We start from the raw sequence: 13,975 nt of genomic DNA on the forward strand, positions 1-13,975 counted from the left end.
CCACATGTGATGCTGTGGAGCAGACGCTCGGCCTCACTCCCTCGTGATTTGAGTCATCCTGGAAAAGGGGAAGGTGAGCGCGGGCAAAGGTAGACACACACACAGTATCTACAGGCCAGGAGCACGCTGTGGTGCAGAGGGTCTAAGTTTTTCTGACCCTGACCACAGGAAGAAATATGTTGTACATCATGGCCAAGTAGATACATAACTGTCTTGTTCAGTTGCTCAGTTGTGTCTGACTCTTTGTGACCCCATGGACTGCAGCAGCCAGGTTTCCCTGTCCATCACCATCTCCCAGAGCTTGCTCAAACTCATGTCCATCGAGTCAGTGATGCCATCCAACTACCTCGTCCTCTGTCATCCCCTTAGATATATAACTATAAATACATCGATATAGAGAACGTGCATGTATGTGTCTCAATAAAGGGGAATCAAATTGAAAAAGCTTTATCCCATGACGCTTCCCCTTATGTCACTGGCACATGATATTGACATGATTTTTTCTATTCTCTGCTGTTTCATGAAGAAGAAAAGCTGGTCTGTCCCACTGACCCAGTTTTACAGCGCTCCATAGAGGCACATCTACAGTAAAAGTGAGACTGAAACCTGGCTGGAATGGAAAGAACTTGGGGAGTCTTGTGACCCGAAGGGATGCCGTCCAGTAGATTTTCTGTGTTGAGGGAAACATGTGCCATCCGATGCAGCAGATGCTGGCCCCATGTGACTTTTGAGCACGTGAGGTGCGGCCAGTGCAAATGAGGAACTGAATTTTACATTTTATTCCATTTTAGTTAATTGAAATGAGAGTCTTCTCATGTAGCTGGTGGCCCCGGTGGTGGACAGCACAGATCTGGGGGACTGCTCTGCCCCTGGCTCTCACCCGGTCTGAGGCAATGAGTCCCCACGATCCCCGCACTCCTGGGACACCCACCCCCACAGGCTGGCCACCTGCGCCTTTCTGGAGTCTGGTGGTCAGGAGAGCCCGGCTTGATGGGGGCACACGGTTAATGAAGTGCCCGGGGCGGTGTCACCGATAACATGCTTTGCATTTTTAAATGGTCCTTAAGAGGCCTTTCCCTTCTTCCCTTTCAGCTGCTTGATTGCTCACCTGTGTGACTTGCTGGTTTGAAAAGAGAGACGCTTTCTGCTTAATGAAATCTTAGCCCATCTTCACCGACATGGTGGCGTTTGCGACCTGAACACAAGGTGCTTTTCTTTCATTGCTTGCTTTCTTGACTTTCTTCTTCCCAAACAGGTGTGATAGCCCAAAGGAAGAGGCCGGTGGGAGTTGGGAGGCAGAGGTTAACCGTCAGACTGGGTTCTTTAGTTGCTGTTCTATGTAGTTTGCAAAGCTGGTGATGACGTTTGACATTGGGTGGACAGATTTTGTTTAAATTCTAGCAGTTAGAATTGGAAAACATCCATTACTCCACTGACCTCAGGGCTCTGATGGAAAAGATTAGGGGACCCAGGAAAGGATAGGGGAAGGGTGACTTCATCCTCCCTCCCCAAAAAGTTCTGGTAATAAGAATCAACCTTGACTGAGCTGGGGTTTGGCAGGATACATATGGCAGCTTATTTTACTTCGCAGAAATCTGTTTCTCCTCAAGCAGTGCCTTACAGTTGACCAGACTGAAGGTAAGCTGGGTGAGAAGCTCAAGCCTGCTGCTGAGCGTTGAACCCAGAAGTGAGCTGAGCTGTTCTGCCAGTTCATTTTGGCTCCAATGGGAGGGGTACAAAGAGGGATAGAAATTTTAAGTGCTGGTTGCTCAGTCGTGTCTGACTCTCTATGACCCCTTGGACTGTAGCCTGCCAGGCTCCTCTGTCCACGGGATTTCCCAGGGAAGAATCCTGGACTGGATTGCCATTTTCTCCTCCAGGGGATCTTCCTGACTCAGGGACTGAACCCAGGTCTTCTGCATTGCAGGCAGATTCTTTACTGTCTGAACCACCATCAGTATAGAAATTCTAGAAAAAGCCCTAACTTAAGACATTAAAAAAACTGGGAACAAAATAACCAGCCCCCAATATTCCATTACAATTGGAATATTGTAAATGGCGCCCAGGCTCCTAAGAGCTTTTATCTTATTTACTTGTTGGTTTCTCTCTGTATGAATAATGTTAAGTGTTAGTCGCTCAGTCATGTCCAATTCTTTGCAACCCTGTGGACTGTAGCCCACCAGGCTCCTCTCTTCATGGGATTCTCCAGGCAAGAATACTGGAGTGGGTTGCCATGCCTCCTCCAGGGGATCTTCCCGACCCAGGGAAGACCTGGGTCTCCCACAATGCATGCAGATTCTTTATCATTTGAGCCACCAGGGTGTAGATAACGAGGGGAATTTTAAACGGGTCCAACGATAGCAGTGAAGATGAGCGATGTCAGAAGCCACTGCACAGAAATGCAACCCTTTTTGTTAAAAGTACGTTTGTCGTGTGCCAGGCATCTCACTTAATTCTTACCACTGCGTTCTGAAGAAGTGCTGGTTTTCATTTATAGATAGACAAACAGAGGGGTTAACGTGCCCGACATTACACAGCTAGGAATTGGCAGAGTTGGCACCTGGATCTGCTCTTGGGGCTTTAAGCTTCAGGCCTGACAGGCTGAAGGTGGCCCCACTGTGTGCCAGAATTTTGATGACCCTTTGGTACACACAGATGCCCCCATGGTGTGCAAGAGGCGTCCGGCCCTCCGCTCACTGGCTGTCTTGGTAGAGACAGCCCGGCTCCCATGTGTTCTGAGAATGGCCGATTCTGGGGCAAGGTGGAGCGATGGCCTTCTCTGTAAAGTCAGAGAGAGAGGTCACACGGTGAAGGAGAGCCTGCACCCCACGCATGCATGCCAGATATGGCGGGAGAGAGCCGCGCGGGTTCAGCTGACAGGAAGCAAGTGCCGAAGGGGGGCTGGCAGTTCGAGGGCAGAGTGGCGCCGCCCTGCCCCGGAGGGTGGAAGGTGTGAGCTGACAGAGGATGGAAAAACAAGAGGGGAAGGCGGCCCTGGGTGGCTGCGCTGGAGGAACGGCAGCTGTGGCGGCTGACTCAGGAGACCCGGGGTGCTTCCCACGGCCTCCTGGTGAGGGTCTGTGCAGGGCTGAGCCTGCCAGGGCAGCTGCTTCCCGCCCCCTGGAACCGGGTCCTCCCCCTCCCCAGCGGCTCTGGCTCGGTGACACACAGAGATGCCAGCCTGCAGGGCGGGGGCAAAGGGGGCTGCCTGTCATCATCATCACGGGAGCAGCATTTTGATGGAGCCACTTATAAGCCACTCAGCCAGCGGCTGCAAAGCAGATTCAGAGTGTGATTAAATGGACCCCTGCTTCCCAAGAACCAAGTTGGGTGGATGAAAAATGACACTGTGTGAAAGCAAAGGACTTCCCTCATAGCTCAGTCGGTTGAGTCTGCCGGCAGTGCAGGAGACCCGGGTTCGATTCCTGGGTTGGGAAGATCCCCTGGGAAAGGAAATGGCAATCCACTCCAGTATTCTTGCCTGGAGAATCCCATGGACAGAGGAGCCTGGTGGACTACAGTCCATGGTGTCACAAGAGTCCGACATGACTGAGCAACTAAACCACCACATAAAAAAACAGGGCAGAAAACAAAACAAAACAGAACAAGACAGAAACTCAGAGACAAAATTTGAACTTGCCCTTTGGCCCCTTACATGGCTCTGCTGAGCTGCCTCTCAGCTTTTAAGCATGACACGTTCAAGGGGACTCGCTGTGCCCCACAGAATTTGTGACTCCTGGTGTACCCCTGACGTCCCTGGAATCTGAAGATGTGGGTGGCATTGGTGACCCCCATCCAGAGAGGCGGGAAATGAAACCTGGGACAGATTCTGGTGCAATTCCCAGGACTGATAGAATTCCCATTTTCTTTCCAAAAACTCTTCTTTCAACACTAGTCATCTGTGGCCTCTGGGGAGGCCCACTGGAATTGCTGAGGTTGAGCTCAGCGACAACTCAACAAAGGTTTTTTTTGAATCTGTTGGAAACAAGGGAGTGGGGTCCCTGTCCTCCAAGAGCTTGCAGTCTCTTGGCTTCCAGGACGGGGTAGGCTGCTGGGAAGGAGAGAAGCCACCTCCATTTGAACCACTCACCTCAGTCTGAGCTCCAGGAATCTCATCTGGAGCCTCTGCTGTTGCCTGGATGGAAAATGCTCCTTGCTTTTGACTGAAGGCTGTCGCTAAAGGAGCCCAAGCGAATGGTAGAAGAGCACTGAGGACAGGGCCAGTGAAAGCTCCGAGCTCACTTTTCTAGCGACAGCTAACTTCCAAAGAACACAAGTTGTAGAATCCAGTTTAGAACTACATTGAGGATGTCTTGCTGACCTTGAATCACAGCCAGCTACAGGCATTTGTTACAGATGGTTGCTGAGAGTGGGAAATACCTGCTCTCCATCAATAATCAATAATGCTCCTGGCATAAGGGAAGTATCAAGTGTAACATCGTCCAGGCTCTAGTCTCAGCTCCAGCGTTCCCTGGGCTTATGCCTTTTCCTTTTTCTGCATCAGTTTCTGAGAGTGTTTCTGTGGATCTGTTGGGGGTCAACGAGGGACTTGTTAAAAGCGGAGACCCTTGGGACTTCCTGGTGGTTCACTGGTTAAGAATCTGCCTGCCAATGCAGTTGGTGTTCAGTTGCTTAGTCGTGTTGGACTCTTTGTGACCCCATGGACTACTGCATGCCATGCTTCCCTGTCCTTCACTGTCTCCTCGAGCTTGCTCAAACTCATGTCCATCGAGTCAGTGATGCCATCCAGCCATCTCATTCTCTGTCATCCCCTTCTCCTCCCGCCTTCAATCTTTCTCAGCATCAGGGTCTTTTCCAATGAGTCAGCTCTTCGCATCAGGTGGCCTAAGTATTGGAGCTTCAGCATCAGTCCTTCCAATGAATATTCAGGACTGATTTCCTTTCAGATTGTCTCGTTGGATCTCCTTGCAGTCCAAGGGACTCTCAAGAGTCTTCTCCAACACCACAGTTCAAAAGCATCAATTCTTTGGCTCTCAGCCTTCTTTATATTCCAACTATCACAGCTGTATGTGACTACTGGATAAACCATAGCCTTGACTATATGGACCAATGTGCCAATGCAGGGCACCCAGGTTTGATCCCTAGTCTGGGAAGATCCCACATGCCGAGGAGCCACTAAGCTGGAGAGTCTCATGGCGTCTGTGTGCAAATGTCTGCAGAAGGCTGACCAGGCAGATGTTACACGATGACTGTCTGGGGGAACAGGTGAGGCTGCCTGGGAGAGTCAGGGTCCCTTCCCCGTGAGAGCAGGTTCCAGAAGGTGGGTGGACAGACACAGATGTGCAGAAAGGCCACAGGGCAGTTTGACCTCCTATGCTCTTCCTGATCAAATGTGGTGCTTTGTGTGGCTGTGTGTGGCTGAAACTTGGCTGAGACATTTCTGCACAGGCTTCCCTGGTTCCAACAGGATGCAAGGAAGCCCAGACAGGGTGCTGATGATGGGCAGTTATCAGGACCTCTGGTTTGTCCTGTTGGGACTGAAGGATACCCCTTTGTCTACAGTTTCAGAAATTTCCCTGTCAATCTGTGGTGCAATACCATGAGGGTTTTCTCTTGACAAATAACCTGTGTTATCATCTCCGGCATTTCTACAGCCATTTTCAGACCAGAGGCAAGGTTGCTTTCCCTACCTGTGGCAGCTTCCCTGCCTGGGACGATTCTCCATGGCTTCTGTGAGCTGGGGCCGCAGGAAACAAAACCCTGATGGGTGTCTGGAATTACCACGGTGATGTAGCGATAGGGACCTCCGAGAGAACCAACCCTCAGCGTAAAATTCAGTCTGGATGGAGTCAGAAACCTGACCACCATCTCGGGGTGTACATGCTCACTGCCAAGCTTCCACAATCCCTAAGGATGCTGGCAGGGGCAGGGGCCTGGGTGGAAGGCGGGGTGGGGAGGCGTGTGTGTGTGTGTGTGTGTGTGTGTGTGCAGGACCCCAGTGTGATGGGTGCACCTGCCCAGAGATTCCGATCAGGGAGCCTCAGATGACTAAACCCTAAACTCCACTGGGAGCCGCAGTATCAGATGGTATAAAATCTCACCCCAGTGCACGGATACTCTACTTGAGGTTTCGTGTGTCAGGGTAGCAGATAGGAGTGACAACCAGAGGATGAAGCCAGGTCCTGGGGTCCCCCCATCTTCCTCTTCCCCGACTCTGCTCTGGTGTCCCATGTGGGGGCCACCTCTATCTCTGCCAGGCAACCCCCAGAGGGACCAGCATCTGTCCCCAACTGTCACTTGTCACCTCTGAATCACCGCAGGCCGAGCTCTGTGGGAAGTGGAGAGTGAGGCGGTGTCTTACGCAGTGGCGAGGGAAGAGCTGCTTTGCAGTGGGGGGTGGGTGGGTGTGTACAACTACATGTGCTCGTGGATGGGGTGGGCGTGGGTGAAGGGGTGGGTGTGCTATTGCTCTTTCTGGGGAGCGACAGGGTAGCATGGAAATGTCTTCTCTTGGTTTGATTTTAGAAGAAGTAGTCACTGAGAAGCCAGGAAATGGGATTTAAGGACATGCCTGTGAACAAGAAGCATCCTGTGTCTGTCGTTCTCTGGTCCAACATGCATGCATCGTGGTGTCAGTAACTGTTACTGCAGGACAGGCTCTGAGAACGAGACGTCAGCCTTGCTGGCTCCAGCCTCATTTTATTAGCTTGATGGGCTTCTATTAGCTTCCCAGACCTGCCCTACCAAGGCTCAGCTGGGCGGCGTAAACAACAGAATGTAATTTTCTCACAGGCCTTAGAGGCTGGAAGGCTGAGATCAAAGGTGCCGGCAGGGCTGGTTGCTTCCAAGGGCACTGGGGAGCACCCGTTCCAGCTCTGTCCCCCAGCTTCTGGTGGGTCGCTGGCCATCTTTGTCACTCCTTGGCTTGGCGAGCATCCATCCGTCTCCGCGTTCATGTTCAGTGGTTTTCTCCCTGCGTGTGAATCTGTGTCTAAATGTCCCCCCTTTTGATAAGGACACTAGTCATGTTGGACTAGGGCCCCACTCCGTTACCGCATTTTAACCTGATGGTCTGTGAAGACCTCCCTTCCCAAAAAAGTCACCTCCACAGGTACAGGGTTGGGACTGCATCTTTTGTGGGTGGGGGGACACAGGTCAGCCCATAACAGGGGCAAAAGGGGTTTTGTGTTCACCTTACAGGTGAGACCATGGGAATGTGTGTGATAGGGTTTGATAGCCTGGGATTGACAGCTGCCACCTGGTAGCTGTGTGTTCCTGAGCAAGTTATTGGCTTGCTTCCTTTTAGTAAATTGGGCGACTTAAAATGGTTGATGGATCAGATAAGTTAATACACGTAAGGTTCTTTAAACAAGACTTGGCACATTTAGCTCTCACTAAATATAAGTTGCTTCTGCTATTACCTCTGCTATTCACTTGCTTGTTTTAAAGTTGCAAGCCTTTGTGTTATTGAAGATGTTTTCAAAAGGGTGAATTGAAAGCGTTACAGATGTTAGCACCTGAATTTCTAGGTTCTCACATCTTCAGATGATGAAGTAATTGTCCCCTCCGGGGAATTTGCAAGGATCCATTGTGTTTTGAATACTGAAAAAAAGCTGTCTTTGAAACTAGGTTTATTCACTTAACAAACATTTATTCAAGCCTTGCTGTGTGCATAATACTTTGCTACGTGCTATGAAAGAGATGGGAATACCAGACCACCTGACCTGCCTCTTGAGAAACCTGTATGCAGGTCAGGAAGCAAGAGTTAGAACTGGACATGGAACAACAGACTGGTTCCAAATAGGAAAAGGAGTACGTCAAGGTTGTATATTGTCACCCTGCTTATTTAACTTATATGCAGAGTACATCATGAGGAACGCTGGGCTGGAAGAAGCACAAGCTGGAATCAAGATTGCCGGGAGAAATATCAATAACCTCAGATATGCAGATGACACCACCCTTATGGCAGAAAGTGAAGAGGAACTCAAAAGCCTCTTGATGAAAGTGAAAGAGGAGAGTGAAAAGGTTGGCTTGAAGCTCAACATTCAGAAAACGAAGATCATGGCATCTGGTCCCATCACTTGATGGGAAATAGATGGGGAAACAGTGTCAGACTTTATTTTTTGGGCTCCAAAATCACTGCAGATGCTGATTGCAGCCAGGAAATTAAAAGACGCTTACTCCTTGGAAGGAAAGTTATGACCAACCTAGATAGCATATTAAAAAGCAGAGACATTACTTTGCCAACCAAGGTCCGTCTAGTCAAGGCTATGGTTTTTCCCGTGGTCATGTATGGATGTGAGAGTTGGACAGTGAAGAAAGCTGATCGCTGAAGAATTGATGCTTTTGAACTATGGTGCTGGAGAAGACTCTTGAGAGTCCCTTGGACTGCAAGGAGATCCAACCAGTCCATTCTAGAGGCGATCAATCCTGGGTGTTCATTGGAAGGACTGATGCTAAAGCTGAAACTGCAATACTTTGGCCACCTCATGCGACGAGTTGACTCACTGGAAAAGAGTCTGATGCTAGGAAGGATTGGGGGCAGGAGGAGAAGGGGATGACAGAGAATGAGATGGCTGGATGGCATCACCGACTCGATGGACATGAGTTTGAGTGAACTCCAGGAGTTGGTGATGGACAGGGAGGCCTGGCGTGCTGTGATTCATGGGGTCACGGAGAGTCGGACACGACTGAGCGACTGAACTGACTGACTGACTGAAGGTGGATAAAACATGACTAAGATGCTGTCTCAAGGAGCTTGCGGGCAGTGAGAGAGACACACAGCAAGGTAGTCAGGCGGGTGCAAGGCCTTCTGCAGAGCTCTGTGCCTGGATTAACCGGGTTATCCACCCCGTGAGCTGATGAGGTGGATTCAGGACCACGATCCCTAATCCTCAACTCTGGGGGAAAAAACCCCAAAAACTCAATTCCAGAAATCGAATGTTTTCTTCGGTCGGTGTAAACTCTTCTGATTGCAGTACCCGAGCTGGACAAGTGCGAAGCAGTTCGTTTATTTTCTCACATCATGTGCACATTTGCACGTTTCGCTGCAGAAAAGCATGGGGGTGGCATGTAACTTCCAGCAAACACATCATATTACCTTTTTAAAATCTGGGAATCTGGGACCACAGATTTTGGGAAAGGACTGATGGACCTGTACAGTCAGACGTTTTTCAGACAAGGAATGCAGAGGGTTGGTTAACTGTGTGGTCAGGTCTGAAAACTCCGAAGCCATGCAGTCTGTCTTCAGCCTGGCTCCAGCGCCCGGAGCTGAGCCTGGGGAGGTGCTGAGGGTAGACGTCTCATCCGATGGGCCCGGCCATCCCTGCCCCGGGGTCTCCAGACGCCTTTCATCTGGACCATTCCCACAGCCTTCCTTTATCATAGTGAAGGAGCGAAGTCTGGTCAGCCGTTGGTACCTGCCTTCCTTAAGCCTGTGTTTCTTGCATGTCCCAGAAACCAGCTACAGGAGCGGATCTAACGGGGCTGGGGTGGGAGAGCTGTGATTTGGGGATACGGTGTCTGCGGAGCCCCAGACAGAGGGGCCATGGCTCAGCCTTGGGAAGGATTCCAGCCAGGCCCTAGCAGGGCTCTCTGTCTCATTCCCCATCATCAGAGCTGCCTCTTCTTTTTTTTTTTTGCTGTTGCTTTTCCTGTTTCCCAGTCTGCACGTTAGAAAGCAGTTACCACCACCCGAACATGCTTTTGTTGTTGTTTAGTCACTCTGTTGTGTCAGACTCTTTTTTTTTTTGACTCCATGAACTGTAGCCCATCAGGCTCCTTGGTCCATGGGCTTTCCCAGGCCAGGATACTGGAGTGGATTGCCATTTCCTTCTCCAGGGATTGTCCTGACCCAGGAATCGAACCCATGTCTCCTGCTCTCCTGCATTGCAGGCAGATTCTTTACCACTGAGCCAGCAGGGAAGTCCTATTACCTCCTTGATTTAAGAGAGTAGCCAGGCAGAACTAGGGTCTCTTTTGCCATCCTCATATTCCCGTGTGTCTGCCTCTCTTCTGTGAGTGAGAATGAAGAATTGCGGTTTTAAGAGAACAGCACATAGGCGCCCTCCCTCCAGGTGGATTTGATCTGGGATGATTATCAGTGACCTTGGAGGAGCACCCCCTGACCTTGCTCCTCACTGCTCCAGCCTGGCATTGTCGGTCCCATTGCTGATTCGCATTTCAGCTGCTTTGGGATGACAGTCCGTTTGCTTGGGGCCAAGGGACGCTGCTTAGCCTTTGGCTGCCCTTGACCCCCAAGCTCCTGGCCTCAAGCCAAGGAGCCCCTGGAGCTGTCAAACCACCACCTGCCTGATAGCTGCTCGGGGGACTCCGCTGATAAAATCTCAGGACACTTGCAGGCGGGCCCCGTGTGGATGGGGAGGCACCTGGGCCCAATGAGCTGCGTGCCCCGTGTTCGCCAGGACTGAACTGCTAGGCAGCCCTCCCAGACCTCCCCAGGCCCCGTCACACAGCCAGGCCGCTCCCTGGGCCCAGCACTCTACGTTGCTCATCTGTTTTCCATCTTTTCAGCCTGTGGATCATGGCTGAAGGCCGTGGATCAGGGCCTGTTCAGTGTCAGAGGCCGGGAGAGTCTGGCAGAAGGAGATAGGCTTTCAGAGGCAGGCTTATTCTGGGCACTTACCCTCCCTAAGGGTCCCTTTCCTCATCTGTATCTTGAGGGGAATGAACCAGTGTTCTTTCGGGGCCCTACTGGTTCTGAGAAATTTTGTGATGTCCATCAAGGACTCTGGCCAGAGTTGCTAAGGCTGCACAAAGAATGACCACCACAGCTGATGGAGAGGAAGGCCTGTATGTGGAAGCAGCCGGCCTGCAGGTGTGAGCCACACTGACATCAAGGCAGGTGGGAACCTTAATAAGGAGGATCCGGGGTCGCTGGGGTCTGGGATGCATGTCCCTTGGGCCAAGTCTCGGGTTACTCGCTGCACAGGCCTGAGTCTGTTCTGCTGAGAAGGGCCGGGTGGGGAGACTGAGCCTTGGCCGGCATCTGGGAACTTGACTGGTAAACAGTTCCCTGTGCTGATATAAAACCTTCCCCCAAGAAGTAATCAGGGCCCACTGCCTGATTGTGCAGTGTAGTTTATACTGAACTCCAGCTTTTCTCCTGGGAGTCTGGGATGTTGGCATGTGCCAGGCAGAGGGGGCCTATGTGACCGGTCTGCAATAAAACCCTGGACACCGAGTCTCTGCTGGGTTTTCCTGCCTGTGGTCACAGTTGGCTGCTGGAGGAATCAAGGGCATCCTGTGTGGTTCCACTGGGAGGGGACTCTCAGAGGCTTGAGCCTGGTGTCCCCCAGACGTCACTCTCCGTGCCTTTGCTTTTTGCTAGTTTTGCTTAGTACTCTTTCGCTGCAGCTGTGGGTATAACCATATGCTGAGTTCTGGGGGATCTTCCTACCAGTTCACCTCCTTCCAAGCCTGGGGGTGGCCTTGAGGAGGCCTGCACTCTTGGACTTTAAAGTGACTGAAGGCAAGCTCCACACGGCAGTGTCGCCCCCAGTGCTAACTCATGGCAGCCGGGTTCCGGGTTCCTCTGCTTGCCCTAAGAGGAATTTTCAGTAAGTTAAAATCGCTGAACATTGCCTCCTTAGCACTGAAGTCCCCACCAGCTGCATGGAGAATCTGGTCATCGCCCTGTCCGTGGAGAGGCCAGAGCACTCGTAGTCCAGGTGTGAAAAATCAGGTTGACTTGCCAGAATAAAAAGGGAATTTTCTGAAACAATTTGGCTGGCATGCCTGATCATCAGGGCAACTCTGGCAGCAAGATTCTTCATCAAATAAGGTTATAGATTCTCTAGAGCCAAGTCAGGAAAGCCAGTTAGTCTGATATAAGTGAGAAAAAATTTATGGATGGGGGAAAGATCACTGGAGAGGAAATGCAAGGTCTTAACCTTAACATAGTTAGACTGTTTATGTGAACTCTGAATAGAAACCGCATGGCTTTTCCTGAATCCTGTAGGAAAGCATTCAGTTGGGAATAGAGTTCTCTTCTGGGGAGGTCACGTCTTACACCCTTTGTGGCAAGAACCGTAAGTGGAGGAGAGTATATACTCTTGTGTTTGGCTGTCGTATCTTTCACAGGCCATGAGAACCCAAATCACAGATTTGTTTGTCTAAGCGTCTGTGTTTTCTGCTTGCAGGTGGCCTGGGTTGCCTGGGTGGTTGGGTGTTTGGCTCTCTAAGGGCAGAAGATCACTCTACCACATTTCACATTCCAGCATTTAAAATTAGCCCCTGTGTCCAAAGCCCTTTGGCTCTGTCTCTAGAGGCGGAGTTGGAAGTCAGCAGCTGCAGGCACAGAGCTGTCTCAGGAGGGACTCCAGGCCTCCAGCCCCTGGAGGGCGGTTACTAGAAGCATGGCCATCAGAAGCTGTTCTGAGAGCCTGTAAATCCCCTGACAGATCAGTGGGGTGAGATGCTGACTTTACCTACATGTGGCCTAAGTGTGTTTCTCCTTATCCTTCAAGAGCCGCTGCAAGGCCCTGAGTCCTGCAAAAGGCTGCTGCAAATAACATGCGAGGAGTAGGCAGACCTTCTTCTCCTCGTGGCTTTGGTGAGGAAGTCTGAGTGTTGCTATGGCATTTGGAAACTTTTGTTTTCTTTTCAGAATTGTTCACAAGATCCCTCTTTGGTAGAAGACCAATAAGAACACCCTTTCATTGGGGCTAAAATGGCAGAAAAGAAGGGAAACTGCTGGCCAGTGCTTTCACTGAGTGTCTCCTCTGAGCGGAGAACTGGCGGAGTCATGTGCCTGATGGGGTGGGCGAGAGGCTGGGGGGAGACCAGTCTTCTCCTCCGCCTTCTAGGGCTTCCCTTCGGGCTGAGTGAGGGGGCAGCCTTTACCTGAGTGCAACGATTGGGCACTTGCAAAGCAAAAGTATCAATGAATGGAAAATACCCGTGTATGTGAACACGTTCCCCTGTATAGGATGGCTTGTAGCCAGTCAGGTGTGGCCAATTAGAAAAGTTGTTAAGAAAGACATTTTTGAAGGAACCATTAAAACCATACCTTTATTCAGAGTCATCTCTTTCCTGCTAGGCCAGCTTCCTTCTCTGCCTCTCTTCAGTTCAGTTCAGTCACTCAGTCGTGTCCGACTCTTTGCGACCCCACGGACCGCAGCACGCCAGGCCTCCCTGTCCATCACCAACTCCCGGAGTTTACCCAAACTCATATCCATTGAGTCAGTGATGCCATCCAACCATCTCATCCTCTGTCATCCCCTTCTCCTCCCGCCTTCAATCTTTCCTAGCATCAGAGTCTTTTCAAATGAGTCAGTTCTTCGCATCAGTTGGTCAAAGTATTGGAATTTCAGCTTCAACATCTGTCCTTTCAATGACTGTTCAGGACTGCTTTCCTTTAGGATGGACTGGTTGGATCTGCTTGCAGTCCAAGGGACTCTCAACAGTCTTCTCCAGCACCACAGTTCAAAAGCATCAATCCTTTGGCACCACAAGCCCCTCGGGCTCACGCTCTTGGGACTTGGAAGTCACCCTAGGCATCTCTCTCCCTTATCCCCCCATATCCTGCCAGTCACCCCAGACTTTACTCTCCTCTGTGCTTCACTGCTGCTCCAGTTCAGGCCATCAGCATCATTTCCCTGACTTTTTATTTAGAATTAATTTCAAACTTATAGAAGAGTTACAGGAATAAGAAACAGTGCAAAGAACACCATTGATCTTTTACCCCAATTCATCTGCTGTTGGCATTTATCACTTGTGTGAGCTTGCTTATGCTCTGTCTACACACACGCCCATGCCTCTTTTTTTCATTTTAATCGTTTAAGGGTAAGTTGCATGGCCCTAACATCATGGCCCTAGCTTCCCAAATACTTCGGTATGTATTTCCTAAGAACTGGGGTGTTCTCTTCTGTAGCCACCACGCATGGGTCAACTTTGGTGACTTTAATCTTTGATACAGTGCTTTTGTCTGCCTCCCATATTCTGTTCTGCCAGTGGATCTGGTCGTGTCTCCTGTAGCTTTTCCCCCGACTAA

At 50.6% G+C, this 13,975-nt stretch overlaps 1 protein-coding gene across 2 annotated transcripts in view; it reads left to right on the forward strand.

The window, feature by feature from the left end:
* The window catches only part of GFOD1 (Gfo/Idh/MocA-like oxidoreductase domain containing 1), a 103,677-nt gene that overhangs the window by 22,797 nt on the left and 66,905 nt on the right, over positions 1 to 13,975 (forward strand). Inside the window, exon 1 of one of the 2 annotated variants that reach the window (XM_088831290.1) lies at positions 1,120 to 1,206. The exons of the other annotated variant lie outside the window; for it this stretch is intronic. The gene's annotated coding sequence lies outside the window, so the exon portion shown is untranslated. Of the gene's footprint in view, positions 1 to 1,119; positions 1,207 to 13,975 lie in introns of those variants that run through there. 2 annotated transcript variants of the gene reach the window in all.

This window comes from Moschus berezovskii, chromosome 23 (genome assembly GCF_049115385.1).
Source record: "Moschus berezovskii isolate FMDL1 chromosome 23, NW_MosBer_1.0, whole genome shotgun sequence".
NCBI classification, from domain to species: domain Eukaryota; kingdom Metazoa; phylum Chordata; class Mammalia; order Artiodactyla; family Moschidae; genus Moschus; species Moschus berezovskii.